Genomic DNA, 26,047 nt, shown 5'->3' on the forward strand with positions numbered 1-26,047 from the left:
GATGTCACATACCAACAACTGAGAGTCTGTGTCATGAATGGTACAACTCCAGTGATGAAACAGAAATGCCTTTTTGTTTTTAATTATCTTTAATAGCTATTAGTTGCATTTCTACCTCTGCTGGCTGCCCCCTGCCTATGCTACACTTTTCAGGACATACTTTTATTTGAGTATTGCAGGTAGAGATGCCATTTGTTTTTGGCCAGGGCTTGTACTCCTATATTGTCTTTAGTAGGACTGCTCCCAGAGGTAAATTTGCTTTAGTGAAGCAAATGCATACTGGGAAAGTATCAGAGAATTGTTAGATGGAATAATATTATTTGTATAATTCTGATTATTATGCACCCCAAATTTTGTAAGACCTGAAGTGATGCAGAAGGAACATACTGTTACTATCTTACATAATTCATCCTGATCACTTAAATAGTTTCTTAAAACAGCATCCCCTGGATGCCAGTTTTGAAGTGTTTAACGAGGTATACATAAAGAGGGTAATAATTACAATGGGGGTGTAATGAGCTTCACTATCAACGGGAGTCAAAGTACAGTAGATTTTTATCTCAGATAATTTTTGTTATGTGCAGTAAATGCACCAGCAAAACTGAAAATATAAAGTCTTTGGATTTCCTCTAGTGAAAGGAATTCACAAAAGAGAACACTAATTTTTGTTCTTGTTTTGTTCTATGAATCTGACAGGTGTTATCTGCAAAAGGAAGGGCCCAGAAGCCTCGTGCAGTGACATAAAGCTGTATTGTACAGGACCCAAAAACAACTTCAAATTCCACTGTGTCTTGGCTGCAGGTGAGGAAAACTCACTTATGTCTATGCAATTAAACATCAAACTTTTCACACCAAAAGGACAACCTGCAATAGGATGAGGAGCAGTAACTCCCTCAGCTGTGAGAGAGACACCCCGGGACCAGCACAGCCCCCCAGCTCCTGTGAAATGAGTGACCTTCTCCTGGGGAACAGCAGCTTTCATTTCCAAGCCACGTTCATTCCCTGCAGGGCCCCACAGCCAGAACAGCCACAAAGTCCTTAAATATTGCTAGTACATCTTATAGCAAGTGTTGTCAAGCTGGGCAGGGCCTGGGAGGAGATCACTGAACTCTCACAGGACACTGAGAGCAGGTACCACCAGCTGGTTACACTATTCATTCTGGTTAAAAGGATTATTGATCTACTGGGATGGAAAATACTACTGAGCAAAAGCCATAAGGCCAGGATATGCAAGATCCAGCCACTTCATCCTTCCAAAGGCAAGAAAACTCTTCTACTAAATTTTAAAAGTTTGTGTTCTGGTTTAACATGCATGAACAATTTTTCCTTTGTATCTCAGAGTGTCTTGTGCATTTAAAGAAGTAATTTTGCAGCTGAGATCAAAATTACTTGCTGAATTTATTATCCTGAAACTAATTGATAATTCTGACTGGCTCACCAAGGCAAAGAAGCCCAGCTGGTAGGCACTGAAGGTGGTAAGACTTCGCTGCTCACCCAGCTGATAACACAACTTGATTTTCAGCAGTGAGACTCAGTAAACAACTCATGTAGGTCAGTTGGAGAGCTCCAACCTAATCTTGTAAAACTGCTGTTGGTAAACCACTAACTTGCCAAAGTGCCTTCCCATGCTGCTTGGCACATTAATTCTGTCCTCGTTATACCATGTTTCCAGATACACTGCTGATACATTTACAGATCAATGAAGTTACAAGCAGCTGGCAGAAGAAAGGAAGGCATGAATACAACCTAAGTAAATTCAAAGCAATTTCACTTCAGTTCCAAAACCACTCCTCCAGAATCAAAGATGTTCTTTGAAGTCAACTGTTATTGAAATGCAGGTTTACTGATTTTTCATTTTCTACAACCCAGGATTTTCTCTGCTCCAACATTATCTGAAAACAAACAAAGCAGAACAGCAACAAATAAAAGCACTAATTCTATGTTTGTGAGTATTTCTCGGAAACCAAATAGCTGCCTTGTTTTATCACATTCAGCCCTCTTTTCAATTGCAAGAACTCTGACAAACAATTTTTGAGAAAACAACTGCTTTTGTAATTAACATGGATCTCTACAGGCCAATGTGTATGGGCTGCCCAAGGCCTCTCTAAGCTATTTGCATTCCCCAGGCACATCACAGCTGCTTGCTGGAGCTACAGAACACACGTCTACATTACATTTATACAACAGGCACACGCTGCAAACTCAAGTATTTAAATTAGGACCCTATTTTGAAAGTCCTTCACTGAGTCCACTTGCAATGGCTCATACCCACAGATCTACACAACAGATCTGCAACAAGTACTTCAGGCAGGTGGAAACCTTGTTCAGCTGTAGCTGTGGCTTTTCAAGCCTGCCATGTCAGTAAGGGACTCGAGGAACACTCAATAGAAAATTCTCACTTTGCCCTTTCTCACCTGCAAATTAAGTTGATACCAGAGCAGCTGAATGCCAGCTTCTGTCACCAGGGCACAAGGGACCTGGACATGGGTGTCAGCTCCCACAGACTCCTCCATGGGAGATCTCCTATCACTGACCTTTTCTTCCTTGATTTGATTGCCTTTCCAAAAAAAGGCTTGTTAAAAACAGCATGACAAAGGCTAACAGACTTACATGCAGAGAAGCCAAATAGAATTGAATTGAAGACAGCTCGTGCATATCACCTGCAAGCCCAAACACATGGGAGCACTGAGCTGAAGGACTCAGTCCTTACTCCACTGGCTTCTTGAAGTCTGAATGTATAGGGATGACTCACAGGAATCTGAATGAAGAATTCACCTATAAAATCCTAGGCTTCAGTACACAGTACCATAAACAGAAATAAAAGGTTGCCTTAAACAGAGTGTATGGAAGGCTGTATAAATTAATTTAGTGATTACATTCCACTGTGTGGAATGACCCTTTCTTAAAGCCCACCACTGCAGCAATCATCCACAGGGACCCTTGCTGGCACTGACAATTTCAGTGTTAGATTTTAAACTGTACTGATCCAAAGACTGGACCTTGTGTTCACCATTCTGGACGTGCCCCTGGCTAGAAATGAGACAATTGAGAACAAATGACTTCTGCACGTATACATTTGGTTCAAATGTACTCCTACAAACATATAAACCTCTGACTTTATTTTGAGGGCAGAGTGATGGCATATCTTAGATGCAAAAGCTTAGAATGCCACTGATAACGTGTCAGCTTGCCATGTAAGCATTAAGATTTTTCAGTGTCCAAATGCTTTAAGTACTCACCAGAAAAACTGTGTTTTTTCAAGGGAATAATCTCTGGGATTATATCTCTGGGATAATCAGAATAATCAACTAACCATGCATATGTTGGTTACCAACTGTTCTGACATTGTGGTGGTTTGGTACTTCAGCAGACTAACATTTATTTTAAACTCAGTTGTCTCCCTAAGTCACAATGTAAAGAGAAAAGAACTTTAGTTAGTTCTCCTCTAACTACAGTTTTGCTTGTTTTTACAAAATATACAATGCTTCATGCTCAAATACCATCAGCAGAAGAATCACAACAGAACTATCACTATAAAGTAATTATTATGCTATGTAAAAATCATATCCCCTTACGAGCGACCTCCCAGACTGCAGCACGTTTGCCAGTCACTGAGCAGCCAAACCCTCACATATCAAACCACCCCTGTCATCAGCACACACACAGGTCTGAGAACAGATTTGTATTCTGAATACCCTCAGCCTGAACTCTGCAGTTCCCTATAAAAGAAATGGTCTCTGCCTGAAGCAACACACTAGAGAGCTGCCAGGAAGCAGAGCAGCCACGAGCTGCTTCTCCACAGGGACACTGAGGAGCAGGGGAGGATTATTTGATATTGTGCCTCAGACAAGGAGGCTGAAAGCTGAGGAGGTTTAACTGCTGTAATTCAGTTTCACATGGTGAGGCCAGGAGAGACCTTATGCTGTAAGGCAGTGAGAAAACAATCTTATTTATAAGTGGGTATCTAGGCAACTTTCCCATCAAATACTTGAATTAATAGTAATGTAGGATGTGTGACAACTTTCTGTTTTGCTTTATGATACAAACCTGTTGGGCCTAGGTTTTAGTGATTTACTAGGTACAGGACATATTTGTCCTCATTTCTTTTTCCCTGTGAGCTGTGACCACATCTTTTTCCCCTTAGAAAAACCCTTTGAATTACTTTTATTTCTTCCTATTTGAGGGAGTATAACTGAATTATCGTTATTATTACTTCATGGAAATTCCCCCAACAGGAACAGGTTCAGTGTAACTACATGAAAAAGCTCATCACCAAAAGACTTTGCCATTCACACAGCAGGAAACCCAAATCTTCCAACGTGCCTTATTTTTAACTCTGCCTAACATTTTCTGTTTCACAGTTCTCTTTTAATGCATGCAGACATGTAAGTACTGCTAATACAGCTTGTTTCTACTATTTGTATTTATACAGCATAAATCTGCTCTCGATGTAGCACTTTTACCTGCTTTTAGGTTTAGAACCCTACCTTCAAGACATGCTAAATTGAGGAGAAATATTACAGGAATGACCCAGAGTTGTATCTCTTGTCCCTGGCTTTCATCTCAGAGAGACAGTTAATTCCATCATTACCACTAACTCGACTGTCAGCCAGGACAGAGGGTGACCTCTTCACAACAGCCTAATCCTGTCATTCTACATAACCTGCATTCCTTTTTTCTGTTGTATCAGGAGGATAAACCTGATGGCTGGAGGAAAGAGCAGGTTATGGCAACCAATACAGGACAAAGCAGTGATTCCCAAACTTTGAGATATGCTTTACCATTTGTGACACCCCTGTGTCCCCCAAGGGCCCAGTCAGACCCTCCCTGCCCTTTCCTCCTTGCAGGGCACAGCATGAGCAGCTGCCCCATGGTGCCCCCAACCTTGGCAGCAGCAGAGCTGGGGCACAGACACCCAGCAGAGGGAATGACTGCTCCTGTACCTGTCCCCTGCCCCTGGGGCAGCTTCTGGGCCCTGTGTGCACCTCCTCAGTCCCTGCCCAAGCTCCCAGGCCAAGCTGACCCACCTGCCGGAGTCCTGCACTGGGACAGAGCTCGGATTCAGGCACAGCTTGGCAGGCAGGAAGAAGCCCAAGGGGTGGTGAACCTGCAGTCACTGCACAGAAGACAAGCTGCCCTCTGAAAACAGGCAATGGGATTCTTTGAGGCAACAACCAGCTGGGTAATGCTAGTCGAGCAGCTTTCCCCTTTGAGATGACTCCGTTTCTTGCCTTCTATCTCACCCCTTCCCACAGCTTTTAGGAGAGCAGTAACAGCCTATTTTGGTGTCTTTGATGGGAAAATTATTATTCATTGTACAAGATTTCCCATCATATATACAAAATCATTTATTTCATACTCAACATAGGAAAAACTGATGCATTTTCATCAACATAATTAATGTTTGTTGTATTATCACTCAAATAACTATATACAGTTGTAGCTGAAGAACAACACTCAGCTCTGAAATAGCTCTCTTCAGCTGCAGATCAATGCAAATGCAGCTGGTAATTCAGCTTTTGTGAACAGGTCAGCAGCATGACTAGCATATTAACATCTCAGCCAAGGAGCAACACTTAGAGCTTTCTTGTAAAGGTTAATGAAAGGGCTCAACATGTACTTCAGCAGTGATTATTTCCAAGAAATTGGTTAAAGGGAAATGGGCCTCACTTGAATTTTAATTTAAATTATAATTTTAATCTGAACACTTAATAGAGGTGTTGTCTGATTTAAGAATATATTCTTGCTCCTGATCCCATTGTAACCTGCTTAGATTTGTTCAAATTAATTGTGTATGGTGTTACTGATTAAATTCCCTGAGAAAAGACATAATAGTCATATATAATGACTAATTCTCTCAGCTTATTGATTCTCAGAACAGAATCATTATGTCAGTGCAAATGCAGAATACAGGAAAGACAGATGCTACACTTGGATCATAGAGAAGGCTCATACCAACAGCAGCAGCTCATAGTAGCCATAACTATTTAACATTAAAGATGTACACTGCTATCTACTTAATTTTGCATTAATTTGCCCTCCCCACCACCCTCCCCCCAAAAATTCTGGCAATACAAATAAATATGCACCCCCCCCAAATATCCATTTGGAAGCATTCAGCATATTAATATATTTTTCACTCTAAAGACCCACACTGGAATCCTCCAGTGAGCTGCCATTAGAAACCCATGACATAGCATCACCTGCAGTGACCCAAGGACTGAGGGACAGCCCAGCCTCCCACAGGCAGCCCCTCCTGCTGCTCCACAAGAGCCACAGTTATTGGGCATGTTTCTTCAGCTGGGCTTTAGGTCTCTTGCAGGGTGAGCCTCACCTTTGCAGTCTGAAATCTTTGAGGCCTGCTAAGAAATGCACGCCCAGACAGATCAGAGCCTTGAGGCAGAGCTGTTCCTGGGTTCCCAGTGCCCAGGAAGGCTCCATTCCCCAGCTCTCAGCACAGGCCAGCAAAGGCAGCTCAGCTACCAGAGAGCTGAGAGCACGGTGCAAATGCAGAGAGCCAGAAGGACTCTTTCAAAATTAATACTGTCTAATTGCACATGGGAATACAGTAAACTGAAGAAGGAATTAAAAGAAATTAATTCTCCCAAATTCTTCCTATCTCCTACTGAGGGAAAACTTATCTTAGCCTCATTATCTTCTAAGGACAGGGTTCTGTCTGCTCAAAGGTGCTTCTCAGTCTCTTCTGGGGCTTTTATTTTTAACCAGAGAAGGTTTGTTCAATCCAAGTCTGCTGAAACTCCTCAGCTCATATCTGGTATCACACCCTGAGATACTGGAGATAGAATTTAAAGCACTGTTAGCACTCAGCACAATCTACTAAATGTTGTCAAAGGGATTATTGAAAGCTACTCCTTGTCTGCTGCAGACATAGGATGGGAACCCAGCAAGAGATAACCCTTTGCATGCAAATAGCAAAGCAACATGAAACAGTAAGAAACAACAATAAAGAGGCAAGCAATATATTCTTCTCTAGGTAGAAACAGAGTAGTAACACCACCCAAATAATAATAATGCCCATCTGGATCATTTTATATGACTACAGTCATATAAAGAAGAGAATGGAGAAGCAATGCTGATAAAATATACTACATAAAATAAAGAGTTAAAAAATTGGGTAGGTGCAGGACAAACACTAAAAAAAGTTTTCCAAAAGTAAAAAAAATAAACTTTTTTTTACTGACTGCAAGGAAAAGCACCCAGTGTCCTATTGAGATCCTTGTGTTATTCATCTACTTTTACGAACAAATACTGCAGAAAGAGGAAATTTCTTTTTACATATAGCTTCCTGATTCTCTGGTTCAATAAAAATCATTACAAATTTATTTATTCATCTACCTCTATTTACAGATAGAATCAAACTGTTAAAAATTTCACCTGCTGATAGCAACTATGAAAGACTTTGGGAAAAAGCCCAGCACATTACCAAGATCAACTGATCAAATGCTTTCAGAATCCAGCAGCAAAAACCAGAATCTTGACAAGAGCACTGCAGTCAGAGTGCTAATGGAACACATGTTGCCATCACAGTACAGACAAAAGAGGTGAAATGCTGTTATTATTTGTTATTCCTGAACCCTGCATGCCTGGATGCCCATTTGTGCCTGCAAACACTTGCAGAGCATAAGCTTCAAGGAAAATAAAACCACAAGAGTATCAGAAAAAAACCTGTACCATAAAGGAGAAAATCCACCCAGGCCAAGCTGTCCTCGGGAGTTTGCACTGAACAGGCAGGGAAACAAAACCCTCCCGGAGTTTTCAGCTCCAGTGTTGGGGTTTTTTTCCAAAGGTCACTAGCATAGACTTCCACTCTCTGTGCATTCACTCTGAAGTGTTTTAGAGAATCCACAAACAAAAGAGAATGTCTAATAACATCTCTTATGTATTTGTTAGTCTTTTTATGAGCTGTAGGTGATTGCACTTGCACTGCTCCTCTCCTTCCCTCGATCACCTTGTGTTCTGCATGCTTTATCTCATCAGCTCTCCCATCCAAAGTTAATATTATTTTTACCACCACTATTTTTTCATTATTTATATAGTTCCTTCTCTCTTTCTCCACTACAACAATTCATACTTGATTTAGATATTGCTGTATATTTTGATAGGTTAACATCTAAAGCCCCAGTTCAGTAAATTACTGAAGTGACTTAAATGTTAGGACCAACCCTACCCAACATGTTGATGGATTATGTGGATACTGTTGTAAATCAGTTTTTTCAAGATGATCTGCATTATCACTACTTTAGTTCTTGAATACTGTGACTACACTCTTCACAGCTAAACATGTTCAACAGCATTATGGTAAAACATCACAAAAGAGTGACAATTATATTAAACTTCCAAGTACTTTGACAACCAACATTAACAAACTGAAATTTTAAGTCCTGGCATTAAGACAACACCTCTCAAAAAGAAACAATAAACAATTTGAAGAATTTGGTGCTTCATTAAGTACCTCATTACCAGTACCAGCATGAACATAAGACACTGAGTTTAGGGATTTTTCATTTTTGTCAATAGCTAGCAAGATCTGCCAGGGATACTGAAGCAACCAGCTTTCCTACCAGCAAAAGCAAGGAGACAGGCAGCACTGAGCCCTGGCAAGCAGCAGCATAGGAAAACTCAGAACTACTTTCCCCAGCATCAAAAGTTACCAGCACATTACAGAGGCCTAAATTAATAATTTTTTCTCAGGCATATAGTTCAACTCCAGCTTTTTTGCTTGGGCAGTAATTAAGTGAGGTAAATGTTATTCTTAGATTTTAGAATTGCACGGGGATAACAGACTTTACTATCATCTTGGAAAGTCCTAATCACTCAACTCTGCTCACTGGCTTTCAATATTCAAAGAGATTCCTATGGGAGCCATCCATTGCCAGTTTTATACAGCTGCTAACATTTTTACTATAATCCCTACTGCCAGCACTGGACTATGCTCAGCTGTGCCCAGCTCCCTTTTAGCTCATTCTTTGACTGTGATTTTCTCCTTCACTCTGCAAACCAAGGCTTATTTGGTCCCGTACAATCTCCATTTCAAGCACATCTTTCAGGCTCTAGGCTGGAAAGCAGCTCAGCATATAAAGATCAGCACACAAGCACATGCTGTGATCAACTGCAAACTCCAGGGTCTGCTCTTCATTTGACAAACAAATCCACCACAGCAAAGTCGAGTGCCAATCTCCTGAGAACATTCCTGAAGAAAACGGGAGTGGATGAGGGCTAACACACGTAAGGAGAAGGCAGCTGTTTATTAACTAGAGGCTGTAATAAGCTTTCTATTTTCCCAATGCAGTTAGAGGCAATATTTACAAGGCACACCTTCAATCAGGGGGGTAATTTCCGCCTTCAGACAATCTGAAGGGGTTTAATTCAGAGGCATGTCTTCACATCAGCACACCCAGCTCATTTCCTGTGCAGCGCAAGGTAGAGAGATGCAGCACACAGAGTGACCACTCAAATGTTTCCAGGTGCTCTGCCTGACAATGCAGAATTAAAGTATCCTCTGTGAGCTGGTTTCCTGTGATTCACAATGACAGAGCTTTGCTCTAACCACTAGTTAGGGCTAAAAATTTCAGTTTAATTTCAGGGACACATGACTCACCTAGCTGTCATGTCCCACTGCTGCCTGGCTTCTTCCATTAACACAACTGCAAAAGTGGCATTACTCTCTACAGAAAGTAAATTTATACATATTGTTTTACAAAGTTATTACATTTGAGGCCTGCTCAGTTCATTAGCTAATATGACCAAATGAAAGTTTATCAGAAACCAGATTTTTCCTCCAAGCTGGGTCACAAATGCAATAGCAGGATGCTTGTTAATATAGTACCAGCAGGCATTCAAAAATAATGTCAAGCAGTCATTCCATTTGGCAACAGAAGTTTCATTTGAGTTCCAGCTGCAAAATTTGGCCTTATGCAATTCAGCTGTCAAAAGACCAACAGAAATCCAAAGCTGATGATGTAAGATTAGAGCCAATGGTTTCTTAGCTTACAAGAAAAATTCTGCTAAGTTGATACATGCTTTTGGACATTTTCAAGTGAAAAGTTCATTACATTTATTCAGTTGATCAATACACAATCCTTACAGGCTACCACCTCAAAAATATAATCAGTTCAAGGAAATTCTTTAAAAATATGAAAAGAGTAAGTTTTAGTAACTTCTAGCTCCAGATCCTTCCCCTTAGCTTAATTAATTCATTGGTTTTGCAGGAAATTATTGAGGCTATGAAAATCTTTGTTAAGTCAGAATTACAACTCCTGTGGCTTCCATAGCCAGGTTTTGTGGACAAATAAGGAGCCTCAACTGCTCAGGGAATTCCTTCATCATGTGGAGTCAGAGAGAAGTAGCTTACTGTGCAAATGAGGCAGTCAAAGACAGTGGATCTCTCAGATGTGTACTCAGGACAGGCAATGATGTGTATCACACATCAAATACACATATATCATACAGATCAGTGCCCATCAGCTGGGTGTTGTTCCTGTACCTGTGCTATGTTTCCAGGTAACAGCTGTTATGCAGTGGATCCTAAGGAGATTTTCTGCTCTCACCCACCTTTCTATACTTCAGCCTCATTACCACGATGCTTGCAGATGTCAAGAAGAGCTCCATCGAGCTGGGACAATAAAAAGGCTTAAACACATGAAGCTGTAGCTGCCATCTCAACAAAACACTCCCAGAAGAAACCCCTGGCTGACAGGAGTCAGAGGCTTTAGTATCTTAGTTACTTTTAAATTTTAATTCCTAAGTCCCCAGCACACACAGCTGCACCCAGCAGATCTAAACCACAAGCCACATGTTTTGGTTTGATAAGTTTCTACCCACCGACAGACCGGCTTTTTAAATGTCATTGCAACATTTATTAATCCCTTTTATACCTCCACATAACTAACAGGAACAGATTTAGTTACCTTTCTGGCCAAGTTCTTATGTTTTAGCTGCTTTTTGAATGTTAATTATTAATGCTAACAAAGTGCACTTGCTGCTGTGCTGAACATTTCTTAGTGTAGCTGTGGTTGCAACGAAGGAAACCTCATTGGGACATTATATAAGTGCAGTTACCATCAATTCCACTTTGTTGATTTATGACTTCAGCAAAAATCAGCATGCAAAAACATTGCAATTTAGATATTCTTAATCAGCTGCTATGAAGTTAAAGCCTGTTCTCTTTAATATGACCCACAAAAAAATCTAAACAGACTAAACATTTTGGAGGCACATGAGCTTTATGATGTCTCAGTCTTAAGACTGACATTTCTAGTGCACAAAGTAACCTCTCAGAGACTTGAAAAAGTGTTAGTAAAACATCCTACAAAATTTCCATTTACATAACCAATCCACAGCCTTCCCACAAAGTTCAAGTAAGTAACCCTGGCAAGCTCACCATGTTATCAACAGCTCTGCCTGTGCTTTGCATTTGTTTGTGAGTGGAGGATTGAGAAACAAATAAAGTAGACAAAACCAAAACAAAAACCCCAAACAAACAAAAGGAAACAAAGAGAAAAAAACCCTGAGATCTTGAACTCCTAGAAAGGATTTGCTTCAAGAAGTAGGTTTGTGAAGGTATTAACAAGTGCTTTTCAAAGCAGTCACTAAATCAAGATATTCAAATGGCACAGCGTTGTAGAATTGTAACATACAATTCTAATCAAGGTTTGTGATGGTCATAGGGATTTATGACTAGCTTAAAAACTTACTGAGAATGATACTCCCTAATCTCTTGCTATGTCCCTCAACCCAGAAAGCACAAACACAGAGCAGGAGAGAGAATATGGAACAGTGCCCTTTCCTTGAGTCTTTGGGTAACGAGGAACAAGCTCTGACTTCATAGAATGATGGAACACTAGGTAAACACATCATGTCCATGGGGAAAAAGGAGGTTTGTCTTTGATGTTTGACAAATGCCTAAGGATCAGCTATAAGCAAATGTAGAAAAATCACAATTAAAGAAATTTTGTCTTGCACCAGTCTCATGTGTGAGTTCTGCTAGTGGTCCTCTTATTTGGTTTGTCCCCATATTGTCACCACCAAGGCTGTGCATGTCAGAAGGGAGAGGAGAGTACAACTCCAACAGCTTTGCAGAGACAATTAGATGGTAGGCAGAATTCAAGTCAGAAGCCATTCTTTCTTCATCACATCTTACCCATTGTATAATTAATTTTTCATGGAACTTACTATATACACTATATGTTTTGAAATGCCAGATTCTCTCATACTTGACAAAAATAGGGAACTGTGATGTGCAGAGAGAGAGAGAGAGAGAGAGAGAGAGAAGGGAACAATAGAAAGACCAGATTAGTGCATAACATTAAAAATACAAATGGTAAAATATAATGCACATGAAAGCTTCAAGTAGTGCACAATCACATGCAAAGGTACCTCCTACCTATCACACAGATCTTAATTTCACAGCATCCATCTCTGTGTGGCTACATTCCAGGGAACAGTGTTGGCATGGTAACTGCAGGCTCTATGGCTTGCTTTTTTTCCTATTAGCAGTCATATGAGTTTTTTGGTAGCTTCAGGATCAAGTAAATTTAGACTGATAGGACTGTTTATTTGGGGAAAAAAAGAAGAGGGGGGTTGTCTGAAAATAGAACCAATCTTGCAGGGGGAAAAAACAGAAGCATAGCTTAGATTGAAAAAAAACCCCAAACCATAAGGAAAAGTTTTACATGTCTGTACTCCTCCAAACAGTGCCAAGAAAGAATATACATCAAGAGCTTTGTAGATCTGACCAGTCATGCTAAGGACAGAATGGGCTAAACTGCATTTTCACTCTGATGTCTTCATTCTCCATTTCAGTACAAAAGCAGAAGAGTAGACACAATTGGAAAAGGTCTGTAAATAAGTTACCTTAATAGCCATCATATTGGAAGATCCACTTTTATATAGGCGAAAAACGGCAGCTTAAACAATTTCAGCAGAGAAAAGAGTGCCTCGTGCTTCCGTTATTTTTATCACAGAAGAGGAACTTGCAGACTAATGAAACACTACATATCAGAAGGCTATCAGAAAAATGTCTGGATATCACAGTGCATGCAGCTTAACCTTATCTATCACAGGGTCTCTAAACTTCCCTCAGTGCCCAAGCAAATGATTTCCTGTTAGTGCAGCCCCTTCCCACACTCCATCTGCACAACAGACACTAACCCAGGCAAAGACACAACACACTGAGAGTTCATCAGACAGTGCTTGCAGTGGCCCTGCTGAGGGGCTAAGGGGCTGTAAGAGATCCCCATGACAAGTGCTGGTCACCCTCAAGGTTTCCATAACTCTCTCTTGTACATACCCAAGGGTTTGCTCAGGAGTCAGAGAACACCCTGAATCAAACAGTGCTCCAGGCACTACAGGCACCCACAGAATGTGATGCCTCTTTGCACCACCACGTAGGAGTACTGCCATCTCTTCCTGCAGAAACAGAACACAATTCTGATACCTTCTGGAAAGTTCTGTGATTGTGAATTAGCTGTGCTGTCACACTGGGATCTCAGCTACATTTTGGTCTTCCAAAGTATATCTCATTTGCCAGATGATGATGTAAGAAAGAGAGAGAAATAACAGATTATCTTTTTTTTTTAAAGTCAAATCTGTTTCAAAGGCACTTTATCCATTTTTTTCATACTGCAGTCTAGGCAACCATTAATCAAACCTCAACTTCATTCTTTTCCAGTTCCTTACAGCTTGCGAAAAAAACCAAGAAAAGCAATATAATTAAGAGAAGTGTCTTGGCAATATAATTAACAGAAGTGTCTGGTTTGCTTGTAAGATCTCTCCCATCTCTCAGTTCTTCCACTTCACCTCCCCTAACATTAGATCTCTAAAACCACTGCCCTTTCCTGCTACCCACCAACACAGCTAACCTTTCTCAAAGTCAGTGGGACAAGTGGATGTGGAAATCCTTCCATATTCATGTTCAATAATCTAACAATTGCTGTCTGACAAAGAGAAGCCCTAATGTCTTGTCACTCATAGGTGCTGTGTGCCTGATGTTTGCAGAAATGGCATTTCTGGTGATTGCAGACGTGTGAGGGGGATGATGGGGGGGTTCATGTGATGCTCTTACTGTTACTTTACTGTTCAATTTTGTAGAACTCAAAGTGCAACCAATTGCAACTCAATTCTAGAGCAGTCAGAGTATTGCAGATCCTCTCTATAAGAAAGGTAACTACTTTAAAACAGGCAGTTCTTCCTCTCCCAAAGAAAATCCTGTTATTAAAAACAAGAAACTAAAAGAGAGGGGATATTACCTATTTTTCGAAGAAATGTTTATATGATGAACTGAAGTGTCTTGGTGCATTTACACTTTTATAAACAGGAAAAAAAATGCAAACCTGATTAGTACATCCAGACCCTACTTTTCTGGAGAGCCCAGTTTTCCCTAGTAAAGGTTATTGGCAGCATACTGATCAAGCAGGTATGGCCAAAAGCCAACCAGGAACTCAATAAGTATTTAAGAGCTTTTCTTCTTGATTGAACAATAGGGCCCCTCACCTCCACTTGAGTTCCATGAGCCTCACCTTGCAGAAATCTGCTGTTTCTCTTGCTCTGAGAGCCCAGGTTTGTCAGCAGGGGTTACCCAGTGCTCCTGACTCACCAACAGAGCTCTGGACAGTACCTGTACAGCAGCTTGGGAGTGAATCCACATAGAACTGAACAGCTGGGTTCTTAGATGGACATGGAGAGTGAAAAAAAATTAGAATTTAAAAAAAACCAGAATTTTTTCCCCATAAAGTTTGTGATGCCAGTCAATTCCATATCGTTCCTGTTGACCAGAAGCACCTTTAGATTTTATTACAGAAATGAATATGATCATCCACTTCCTTTTGTAACTTAGCATTTTTAATGACTCAGTTTGTGTGTGTTTGTGAGAGAGAGAGGACACCTTTGGTGCCCAAAATGGAAGTGCAAGATTAACTTCAAAACACCTAGGAAAGAGTTGCTCATTTGCAAATTGCAATATTGAACTTGAAGCAACACTGGGTGCAAATGTATGCCTTTTTCTATTATCAATTTGTTTTCAATAAAGGTTAGAATTGTAGGCAATAGTGCTCTCTTGCTTCCATAGCTACTGTAGTGCCACATATAGCATAGGATGTTAAACTGAAAAATCAATGTATTCAGAGTTCATAAAAAAGATACAGTGGCAAGTGAACATGAATCTTCACAATTTCTTCAAAATAATTTTGGAACTCTGTCTATGAAGCATTTGAATGACAGAATGACAGATGGTCAAATAAGCATCCACATTTCAATGCAAGAGAACCAATAAGCCTCTGCCAGCTATTACAAAAAAGCTCAGGTCCATTCATCCACCTGTGTTCCATGCTAAGGCTTTGACTGCAGCATAAGACCATGTCTTCTTATTACCTAAGAAGCACTAAAATTACATAAAACTAGATATACAGAGAATACTGAAGATCTAGTTATGTCTGGAAGTTCTTACCCAAATTACTGTTAGACCAGGTTGTTTATCATCCTGATATTTAACTGCCAATGACCTGAAATAATGATGTAATACTACAAGCTATTTGTAAGCATTTCTGTGTTTTATATGTAAATATTTATCTTCATATACATCTAGTCTTCACTGTCTAAATCATTATGATCAAAGTTATTCAATACAACCCTTTATAACATGTTATTTCATAGCATGGCCTAATCACATGCTATATCAAAATAAGATTTGGTAAAGGCAGTACAGGAAATAAAGGAAATAAGATTACACTAATTCAGACACTGAATAAAGAATGGAATGACTGTCTTAATTCAGGCAATTTGAATTATTAATGAACTGTTTGCATCTGTAAAGATTCTGTAGAGACTTACTCTATTAGAAAGATTTCCTCAACCATCTGGATCAGGAAATTGGAAAGGTCAGATGCAAGACGCTGGAAAGGGCTTCTCTTTTCCAGAATTTCCTTCATTGACTCAAACACTGTTACCAGGAAGCCCATCCTCACAAGTGGGTAACAAAGTGCCACAGTAAAGAGTGTGATGCTGAGCCAGCAAGCTATTCACATGGTTCCAGAATCATTCTCCACCCCAGAAGAAGGGGGTGTTTCTCCCACTGAAACACCAGAGCAGGAGAGCAGCAGCTGCAATGGCAGTTTGGGATCTGGGGTTTGTAGGTCTGTCGTCATTCATTACTGAAAAGTCACAGCAAGAAGAGAAGTCTATTTTCTCCTGCATCTCATGCCCTCACCTTTCTGCTCCAAAAGAGAATATTTGTTGTGAAAGTTTCTAGGCCATGGCTGTTTTATTCAGCCCATCAACCACTGAGAACAGAGAGAAGGATTTTTACTCATGAACAAATGCTGATTTTATTTGTTCATTCTTCACATTGGAGAATGCTAACACTTCACAGAATCATAGATGTAAAATCACTCAGAATATGTAAAGTGATTTGTATATTAGTAAACCTCTGGGCTTACAGAAATAATCTAATTTGCTCTCTGTACCTAGCAAATTCTACCTAAAGAGCAACACTATTTGTCAATGTCTAAAATTGACTAAGACTTCTCATGAGAAATTTATTATTACTGACAACAGGACTGAAAGAAACCACTAGTCCTTTACATTAGATATTTTATTCCTTTAATCTTGCTCAATTATACATTTTATTGAGTCTGTTATTTATTATTTTTGACCTCTCTGCATGCTATTCTTTTGGCAATTTGCCAGTCTTCTTTACAGACAGTTACTTACACTTCAAAAAATGTCCTCCTTCCTTCTGATACTGCTCTTCCCTTTTAAACTGAAACCAACATTCAACTCTTACTGTGTTTTGGAATTGCAATGAGAGAATTCCCTCCTAGCAAACCAGTAAATATCACAAAGGTTCAGGTAAAGAAAGAGAGGTGATCTTTAGGAATTGCTGTTAAGATTTACAATCCTGACCAGAGACTCTCTCTTCATGATAGATGTATTTGATAGATGTATCAGATGTATTTGATAAAAAGCCCAGGTTACTGCCATACACACCACAGAGTGTACTGTAAATAAGAATAAGCCCCAATATTTCAAAGAAATCTAGTAACAAGCCTCAGAATTTTACATACAAAAGTTAATAAATAACCCATGTATATGTGTCTCAGCAGCTGGTCAAACATCACATGCCTTGTAATTGTTCAACCTTCAGCAGGGATGCACAGAAACAGAAATTTAGGCATATCAGTTGGGAAATAGATATTAATTGTTCCATAAGGTAAATATGTACAAAATTATACCACCATCTACACTAAAAAAAAAAGTAAATCACTTTTTATAATGCTTTAAAGTCAGGTGGCTAATGGTACTTGAATAATTTTCCCACCCATATTGTAGAAAACTCTTACAGCTACATGGTCCTGCACATTCAAGCACTGCAGCTTCTACAACTATGCAAACAGAAATCCTGAAGTAAGACAATCAGAAGATAAAGGGACAGATGGTATGAGCAGTCCAGCATCACCGGGGCTTAGAGTAACCTCTTCCTTAATAGAGATCCCTCAAATCTCATCCTACCCCACTGCATCTTTTAGACATCTTTTAAATGACAGAGCAATTCTCATTATGCTCTTGGCAAACCTTCCCCATCAAATCAAGTACAGTATTCCCTCTAGTAATCAAAAGTTATGTTTCCAAGTCTGGATTCACCAAGCACATTTGTCATACATAATAGACACCTTAGATCTTCCTGATGACTGCAAGTCACAAAAGCCAAACAAATTGCATTACATTTGTTTGGTACTTCCAACTTCATCACTCAGCTCTGCCATTTGTTTCTTGCATGAGTGAGCTGTTCCCAGCATTGTCCTTAATATTGTTAAAACAAATCCACAACATAACAAAAAAACCCTCAACCAAAAAGCACATTTTTACCACCAATATGCTTGCCTTGCTATCACTCACATGAGAGATGGTTCCTACCCTTTCATAAACCTCAGCAATGCCTGTGGAAGAGGAAGCCACAAGGGAAACAGCAGATTTCTGCTGAAAAAGAACTGTGCAACCACCACTGGCATTTTCAGAGGTGTGTGTATCTACCTTTGCTAAGCAAAACACAGGAAAGGGACGTGCCAAAGGGGGGTCGTTAGAGCTGGTTTCAGCAATCGGGTAATTGAAGGTTTAACTTTATACAGTGCATCATTCTTGACATTTTACTGTACGGTTTTGTTCTACCATCAGGTTCCACAAAAGCCTCGTTGGAATTACTGAGCACCTCGTGCACAGTCTGCAGTAATCGGGGCTTTACAATTAATATTTCTGAAACAAAATGTGCTCTAATCACTGCAGAAACTTCTTGTTAAAAAAGTGGCAAAACCAAAATGCAAAGTACAACTGAGTTCCAAGTTCAACAGTTGCCACAAACACTTGTCAGACAGGCTTTCCACAGCTCCAGACCATCCTGTACCCAGGCTGGACAGTCTTATACAGTCCCCGTTTGAACCGAGTCAATGAACACATGGAACAAAAGTGATAAGACAAAACAGTGGCTGCCTTTCATTGTGCCTCTGAACGACTTTGTTCTGAAGCAGCCAGCCAGAAAGACACATAGAGTCTTCTCCATATTACTTTTCTGAGACACTGACTGATTCAACATTTTGTATAACAACACAGGAAAAAGTTAACTGTGCAGATGTGTCTCAAATCCACAGGTATCAGAACCCATTAACTCCCCAAAGGCTTCAAAAAATTAATTTCTTTACAATATTAATACCTCACAAATAAACAAAGTTTATGAATATTTCTAAACAATGTTTAACATTCACATCAGAAGTTTCAGGCCTTGGGTTTTTTTTTAAAAGATGATCCATTTTCCTCTCCCACATTCAGCAGCCAGCTATGGACATTTCCAGCAATGTGCTCGGTGCCCTCTTCTCTCAGCAGCAGAGTTCAGCTCATCACATCTTCCTGACACTGCAGACAATTACTGCAGTTTTGCAGAGAGATTTTGACTACAACCAGATCCTGCTGTACTGACAGAGAGAGTACATGCAGCTCCAGGAATGCTGGCCACATCAGCAGACCCATCGAGCAGAACACGTATCCTGAGCTCCCTGCACAGAAGATTTGGCTCCTGAAGGAGTTTGCTGTGTTATTCTGTTAACATCAACAGGAATCACACAGGTGAATATCCACCTGCACTTTTGATTTTAGCAACTAATACCAGCGCAGCAAAGGGAAGAATAGTTCTCAAGCAGGTATTAATGGGAGAAAGATTATATATCAATTATGATGAGCACGTAGTAATAACAATGTGGCTATTCCAATAAGGCTTTAAGGAAGAAAAAGTTTCTGCAATGCTACAGGTTTTTATCTTATAAATACCCATCTCTGCTTCTGCAAGTCAACTTACATGCACAGATCTTTCTAGACTCAAACAGCTTTCTTGAAAAGAAAAAAGCTCTCTCAGCAGCTTATTTTTGTCAAGATTCCACAGCTGCCTGGTGTAAACATTCCAGAACACGTTCCCTTATCAAATTCTTGAGAAGATTTGTAACACAGAACAAAACCAAATGACATTCTCAACCCCAACAGTTTGGTGTTTACTTACAAAACCATGACTATGCTATTGGTCCCTGAAAAGAATAATTTCTCTCTCTGTAGATACTGCAGCATAGACAACCTAATGTTCCACAAAGTATTTCTAATGCAAAACTCTCAAATTTAATACCAGACAAGAAGAACTTTGAAGAATTTCCCAATAAACATATTGCTTTCTAATTTTAAAGACCTATTTGGAAATCATTATGCAGCAACCTTTTCCCCTCAGTGGGATTCAGCAACAGATTAGCAAGCAGTTAAAAACCTGAAATTTGTACCCTGTGGTTAAGCAAAGGAAAAAGCCACTCTGGTTGCTAATATTTTGGTCAAATTTGACTTTAAAGAAAAGAGGAAGGTTGGGACTACTGACTGTGATTTAAGTACTATTCTACACGGGACATGTTTAACCTTTGCAATAATAGGACAAATTTCTGATGACAGGTTCTAGGACCATTGTAAGACTTTCTGCAGGGGAACAGTTGGACATTCACGAGTCATGCTGCTAATCACTGTAGCCAGTTGGGAACTTGGTTCACACACAAGTGAATCCCATTTCCTGCTGACTGCTCTAGCAATTACATTTGGCTTTATACAAGCAACACCTGCAAGTACAATTTTAACATTTCACTGTGAGTATGGCTGAGCTGAATATTGATAACTTGAGCTCACAGTATCTGTGAATTTTTGTGAGATAAAAAAAACCCTATATACACAAACATTATGGTTTCCAAACACAAAAAATACTTAAATATTGTGAATCTATTGTGAAGATTTTTGGAAAACGTCAACAGAAAAGGAAACTGAGCTAGTAGCAACCTCCCCAAACAATATAAAAGAAACAAACAAGCTGAGTGGATCATGTTGGTCACAAAAATAGCTAAAAATGGTTTTCATCTTTCTCTGTATGTTCAGGAGATGGGCTCCAGATCTCTGTCCCTTTCATGCCAGCAAAGCAAGCAATAGCACCAATACCTTGCTGGAGCCCTCAGAGATTGTCAAAGGCCTTCATGTCCTGGAGGGCAGCTTTCCTTTCCAGCTTTTATTTCAGAAGGGCTCAGACCTGTCCAGAGACTGGTCCCATATGCATCTCCTCTGCCCACCTCTCCTCTCTGGGCAAACAGCCTCCAGGGTCCCCATTCAGAACAAGGTGACACTGGCCCAGTTCTTTGCTTTCCCCATGCCTGGCTGGGCACAGCTGCTGGGCCTTCACGCTGATGAAGAGCAGCCTCAGGCTTCAAATTTTGCTATTTTGACTCCTCTGATTTCCACATTTAAACTGTGAAATCTTTAGCACACACCCTGTCTTTCACATATCCTTATAAAAGTTATTAGGAATTATTCTGGCCCAGTAGCAGCTAAAAATTATGAGCAAAAAAATGGGGGGAAAAAATAAGAAAAAAATAGAGAAAAAATGGGGAAAGTATCTGATACACAATGAAGCAAGCCATACTGAAATATTTTCTCAGAAGTGGAAAGTTTTCAACTGTTTGCTCCCTTCATCTTAATTTTGGTTCAAAGTTGGTAGCTTAATATTAAATAATTCTGGTTTGATTTTAGAACTTTTCTTCTCCAGAAAATAACTGAAATTTAATTAATGTAATTAGTTTTCAAAATATAAAATTTTAAAGTTTTGTTATTTTTGTTCAAGGTTGGGAGGTGGGAGATTAATGGAAAACAAAATACTGGCAAATGATTTTGCTTTTAGTTAATCCATATTTTGACATACATGGTTCGTGTAGAAAAATCATCAAGAAGGTCTATTTCCTTTGTCTACAATATTCTTCAGTAGGAACTGATGATGATTCAGAGTTTGCATAATCAGATTTTTAATTTGCACAGAGGTTTCTGCCTCTTGGGGGAAAAAGAAAAGATTATTTGCCTGGAATACAGAATGAATGCAGAAACACTAACTTTTAAATGCACAATATAATTTAGTGAAGAAGAAACAAGTGTGGCACACACAGCCCCAGTGTGAGACTGCATTGGCTCAACTGCACCAGGACTTTGCTAGTGGAAAATAAATTCAAAGGCTGAAGTTGCAGGACAGGAAGAGTGGATAGATCTTCAAGTTTCTTGCTGCAGTCTTCAAGATTAAAATTAAACAATTCAGAGTGAGAATGAGCAAACTTTTTATTCAAATATTTCTGGCTGTTCAAATTTAGTCTCCTGTTAAAGCTCTATTAAGAGCCTTTCAGAGGCAAACAATAGGCTTTTCAAAAATGAGACAGTAAATCTGATAAAAAGAACCACCTCTGAGTCAAACAAGTGAAGATTATTAAACATTTTTTTAATAACTGAAAGCATGAAAGAATTTTTTCCCCTTAAAAATGTAAGAATTCACACATAGCTAGCAGTCAATAAATATCAATAGATTTAATGCAAAAGCACTTCGGAGTTTTCTATTTTAAATCGGTTCGTACGTGTCTGAAATAATCCAATTGTATATTACATAGTTAAAATAACAAAGTACCTTTGTGTATAATTTTTAAGGTGACTGCCAATTTTGAGAAGTGATTATATTTCACACAGACAAAAAAGAGTTATAAAAGAAGTTACATAATGAAACAGTTTCACTATATAGTAAGGTCCTTCCTCTTTGTATTAAGCCTGAACAAAACTTCCACCACAGTAAAATATGAGAGTCCCCCAACCATGGGCTCCAAAACTGCAGCTGAGGAACTGCCTCTGTGCAGCTGCTGCTTCACCAACTGCCTGGAGAACTGCCCAGGCTCTGAACCCTCCCTGCAGCAGCTCAACACAGGGGCAGGAGAGCCTGGGCTGCCTGGCAGGGCCTGAGCACTCGCTGCTCTCCTGCATTCAGTTGCTGACTGATTTTTAGAGGGAGTGTCTACACACATGCTGTCACTACAAGCTATATGACCAGAATGTCTCAGCCAGCCTTTGCCAAGCAAGAACAGTGAACAACTCCCAGCAGTGTCATGGACACAAGAGCAGGAGCTGCTGCTCTTCCCCCCAGCTCTCAGGCTGCTCCCCAGAACAAAGTCTCTGCTCCAGGTTAGTACCACACTGGCTTCTGACCAACTGCCAGCCAGACAGGTACAGGTTAGGGCTGTGGGGCCCATGAGCACCTTTCCCCTGTTGTGACCCATTTGCCAGCTGCAGTCTGTGAGAACACGATGTCAGCCATGAAAGGATCACAAAAGTTGATTAAAAACCAACACTGCCTGCAGCACACACATTCATAAACATGAAAAAATGGGAGGGAGGAATGAACATGAAACAAATATTCAAGTATTAGTCCTATTTTTTGGTAAGGAAAAAGATCTTTGTGATTGGATTGCAAAATAGCACATGGATTTTTCTTTCAGTAAAGTAACATGACTCACAGATATTTTTTATTTACTTTTCTGAAGTCAATAAGATCACTTTATATGAAAGAAGGTGCATACATGCTACAATAAAAAATGATGCCAGCAGGTATATAGCATACACAAACATGTCTGGTGCTATATGATCACTAATACAAAGCAAGAAAAAAAGAAATTTCAGCCTGAGAAACCAAACTTCTGATACTTCCCAGGTCCTTCAGCAGGATCAGTGCCAGACAATAATATTAAGCTTTGTATACTCTAGGAGAAATTGTTCCACCCCAATGGAGATCTTCAAGTGAGACAGTATGTTACACACATGCAGCTAAGTAGTGGAAGATGTGCTATATTTTCCATGAACAAAACCTTAAATATCTTCTTGCAACTTCAAAAGTAGTTTTCTATATGCAATTCATTTTGAAGAGTAGTTCTTTCTTCCTCTTCTTAGAAACATTAATGCAATCACTTCCTTTAGCAAATGAAAATATCCTAAAATTCCTCAGTCTCTTTGAATTTTAATATATATAAAAAATTCATGCCGAGAAAACCAGCAAACTAGAATGCAAATTCTGGAGTTAAGTCATTTTGAACAAACTTGTACTTAACTGTGCTCTCCCAGGTCTAAGCCCACCAGCAGAGACTGGCATGTAACTAGAACTGTAGAGTGAAAGCAGTGTGGGACTGCAGATGCCACCCCTCCCCAGAAGGATTTTCTCATGCAATCTCCAAAGGTTAACCTGCAAGCACAGGGCAGAGGCAGCACAGGCTCTGTGATGGGGGCATTCCTGTCCCTACCAGGCCACCTTGTTACTGCAATTCTGTGGATCTTTTACGAGGTCGTGCCCCTCCCACAGTAAAGCACTGAAGGCATATTAGTTGAAGTATCAACTGCATATACAATTAAGAGGCATGGGAAAGTGGTTCCCCTTAGATGATGGAGTTCATTCCCTTTAGTTCAGCAGGACCAAGCTGTGCACCAGCTTGCATATTATTATTGTTGCTACATATTGTATTATTACAGAAGATTATATATACACACCATGGACATTGTTCAGACTCCAATCATACAAGGTGACTCAGAGACCGTAGAGGAATCAAGTCCACCACATGCAGTTATTACTGTGCTGTGTCTAAAAGATTTGAAGTGCTTTAGTGCTTATATAAAATGGTCAAAACCACTCAAAGTTACAGAATTTGCTCAACCCCAAAACTCAAAAACATTATGGTCCATGTGAGCAATTGCCTTTCTAACTGAAATGGCTCAAACCTCAAACAGCATTTAGATAACCTAGAAAAAAATTAATGACCTAAAGCCTTTCCCATTGAAAATACAACCACGAAGAGAGAGATACAGGGAAGAAAACTACAGACAGCAACTGTACGCGTCCAACAGTGTCTGTAAAAAAATATTCCATTAAAGAACATTTCTTTTCCATTGTGCTGCCTGGCAACGTGCCTAATTACTGTGGTAAAAAAGAAAAGTGGATGAAAAATGATCCTGCTCAGCTTGTAACACTCCATAAGCTCTTTCTAACTTGAAAATTTTATTTGCTCTAAACAAATGTTAATTTTACCACTAAAAAAATATCTATCTAGGATTGTTGAGAGGTTAACAAGATATATTTTAAGTAGTATTTTAATATATTTTATTATAGCAAGACAGTAATTACATTTTATCAATAAAAAAGAAGTAAATCCAAAGTTATGCTTTTTACGGACTTATTCCCCTAAACACCTACAGTAATTTTGTAAGAATTTACTCAAAGCCTCTACCTAAATAAAATTCCAAGTGGAAACTACTTCTTATCCAGCTCCCACAGTGTTTGGTTCTGACTCTAAAAAAAACTGATTTAGTGGTAAGACACTAACTAACACAAACTGATTTAATTTTCAATTCTGCATTTTATGGGGTTCTTCAGGTTTTATTTAATTAAAAGCCAGATGCTCAAAAGACTTTAACTCTATCCTGCATTTCTTCCTCCTTGGTCTGAACACGCTGTTGTGTCCATTCCAAAGATTAACTGCTGGTTTGAGCACCCAGTCAGTTCCATAATTTAATATTAAGCCTATTTAACAGGTGGTTCAAACCAGGGTCTTAAATGTTTTAGCCATCACCACAGAGCAAAGCAGTGAATGGAAGAAAAATGATGCTTTAATCCTCCCAGTACCTGCACAGAATGTTCCACACTCTGAAGGTCCCAGTTCAGCCTGACAGCAGGCAGGCAAGTGTGCAAGTCTGAACAGAAACAGGTACCTCTGACAGCAATCTAGCAACTCTGCTGGCAAACTCTTTTTTTTTCTCTCCTCAAGTGAAAGCATAGATAACAAAAGCTACATGTATTTCCATTAGAACTTCTGATATAAACTTGAGACATAATTCAGAAATTGCCAGCTTTACCTGAAGGAATTCACCTTCAGGGCTGTTGCAGGACATCAAGTTGGAATTGTCTCTTCCATTTCTTCCACGAAGCATAACAGCAGTTCTGAAATTATGCTTGTTCTGTATCCTGTCTGCATTCTACTTTATGAATTCTGCCAATGAGAAACAGATGCTATGTTTGGTTTTTTCCTGACAGCATTTCAATGGGGGAAGGCAACAAGCTTGAAGACAGTTCCACAGTGTTTAACTGCTTTACAAAATGGGACACTACAGGACTCACCCTGAGTGCACAGTTGCAAATAAACAAAATACCTGTCCACTTCAATAAGTTCAAGGCTGTTCCCTAAATCATATTCCTACTACACTGCATGGTGACAACACTCCATGGGAGGAAGTCAGCACCTCTGAGGAGGTGCATGAGGAGTACCACTGCCACTGTGCCCACCTCCTGAACATCAGCTATAAAATCAACTGAGTTAGTCACTGACTGTGACAAGCACCACTCCCAGCAAGTCAACAACCAGGGGGATTTCTCCTCGCTCCCAGGTTTCAGGAGCATGGCTCTGCCCCCATTTTTAGTTGCTAGCTATAATAGGTTTATACAGATTAGCTGCATTAGTGTTGTGTCCCTGCTAAGCTCTGATGCTGGGTCGCTAATCATCTTCTCCCCCGTTCCATGACCCTTCTTCAATACAAGTTGTTCTTGGGCTTGTTTTTTTTAACTGCCCCACTCCTGACCTTACAGACCTACTGATCTCAACATTTCAGGACACAGCTGTAGAAGGTGGAACAG

The 26,047-nt window shown here is 39.7% G+C and overlaps 1 protein-coding gene across 7 annotated transcripts in view; it reads right to left on the reverse strand.

Moving 5' to 3' along the window:
• The window catches only part of SMPD3 (sphingomyelin phosphodiesterase 3), an 83,881-nt gene that overhangs the window by 43,430 nt on the left and 14,404 nt on the right, over positions 1-26,047 (reverse strand). Inside the window, exons 1-3 of one of the 7 annotated variants that reach the window (XM_051771273.1) lie at positions 11,715-11,812; positions 10,573-10,633; positions 9,620-9,686 (exon numbers count right to left, since the gene is read on the reverse strand). The exons of 3 other annotated variants lie outside the window; for them this stretch is intronic. The gene's annotated coding sequence lies outside the window, so the exon portion shown is untranslated. Of the gene's footprint in view, positions 1-9,619; positions 9,687-10,572; positions 10,711-11,714; positions 11,813-26,047 lie in introns of those variants that run through there. 3 more of the 7 variants (XM_051771277.1, XM_051771281.1, XM_051771272.1) reach the window with 3 other exon arrangements.

Source organism: Manacus candei, unplaced genomic scaffold (genome assembly GCF_025592945.1).
Source record: "Manacus candei isolate 608988 ecotype Guabito, Panama unplaced genomic scaffold, ASM2559294v1 h1tg000131l, whole genome shotgun sequence".
NCBI lineage: Eukaryota > Metazoa > Chordata > Aves > Passeriformes > Pipridae > Manacus > Manacus candei.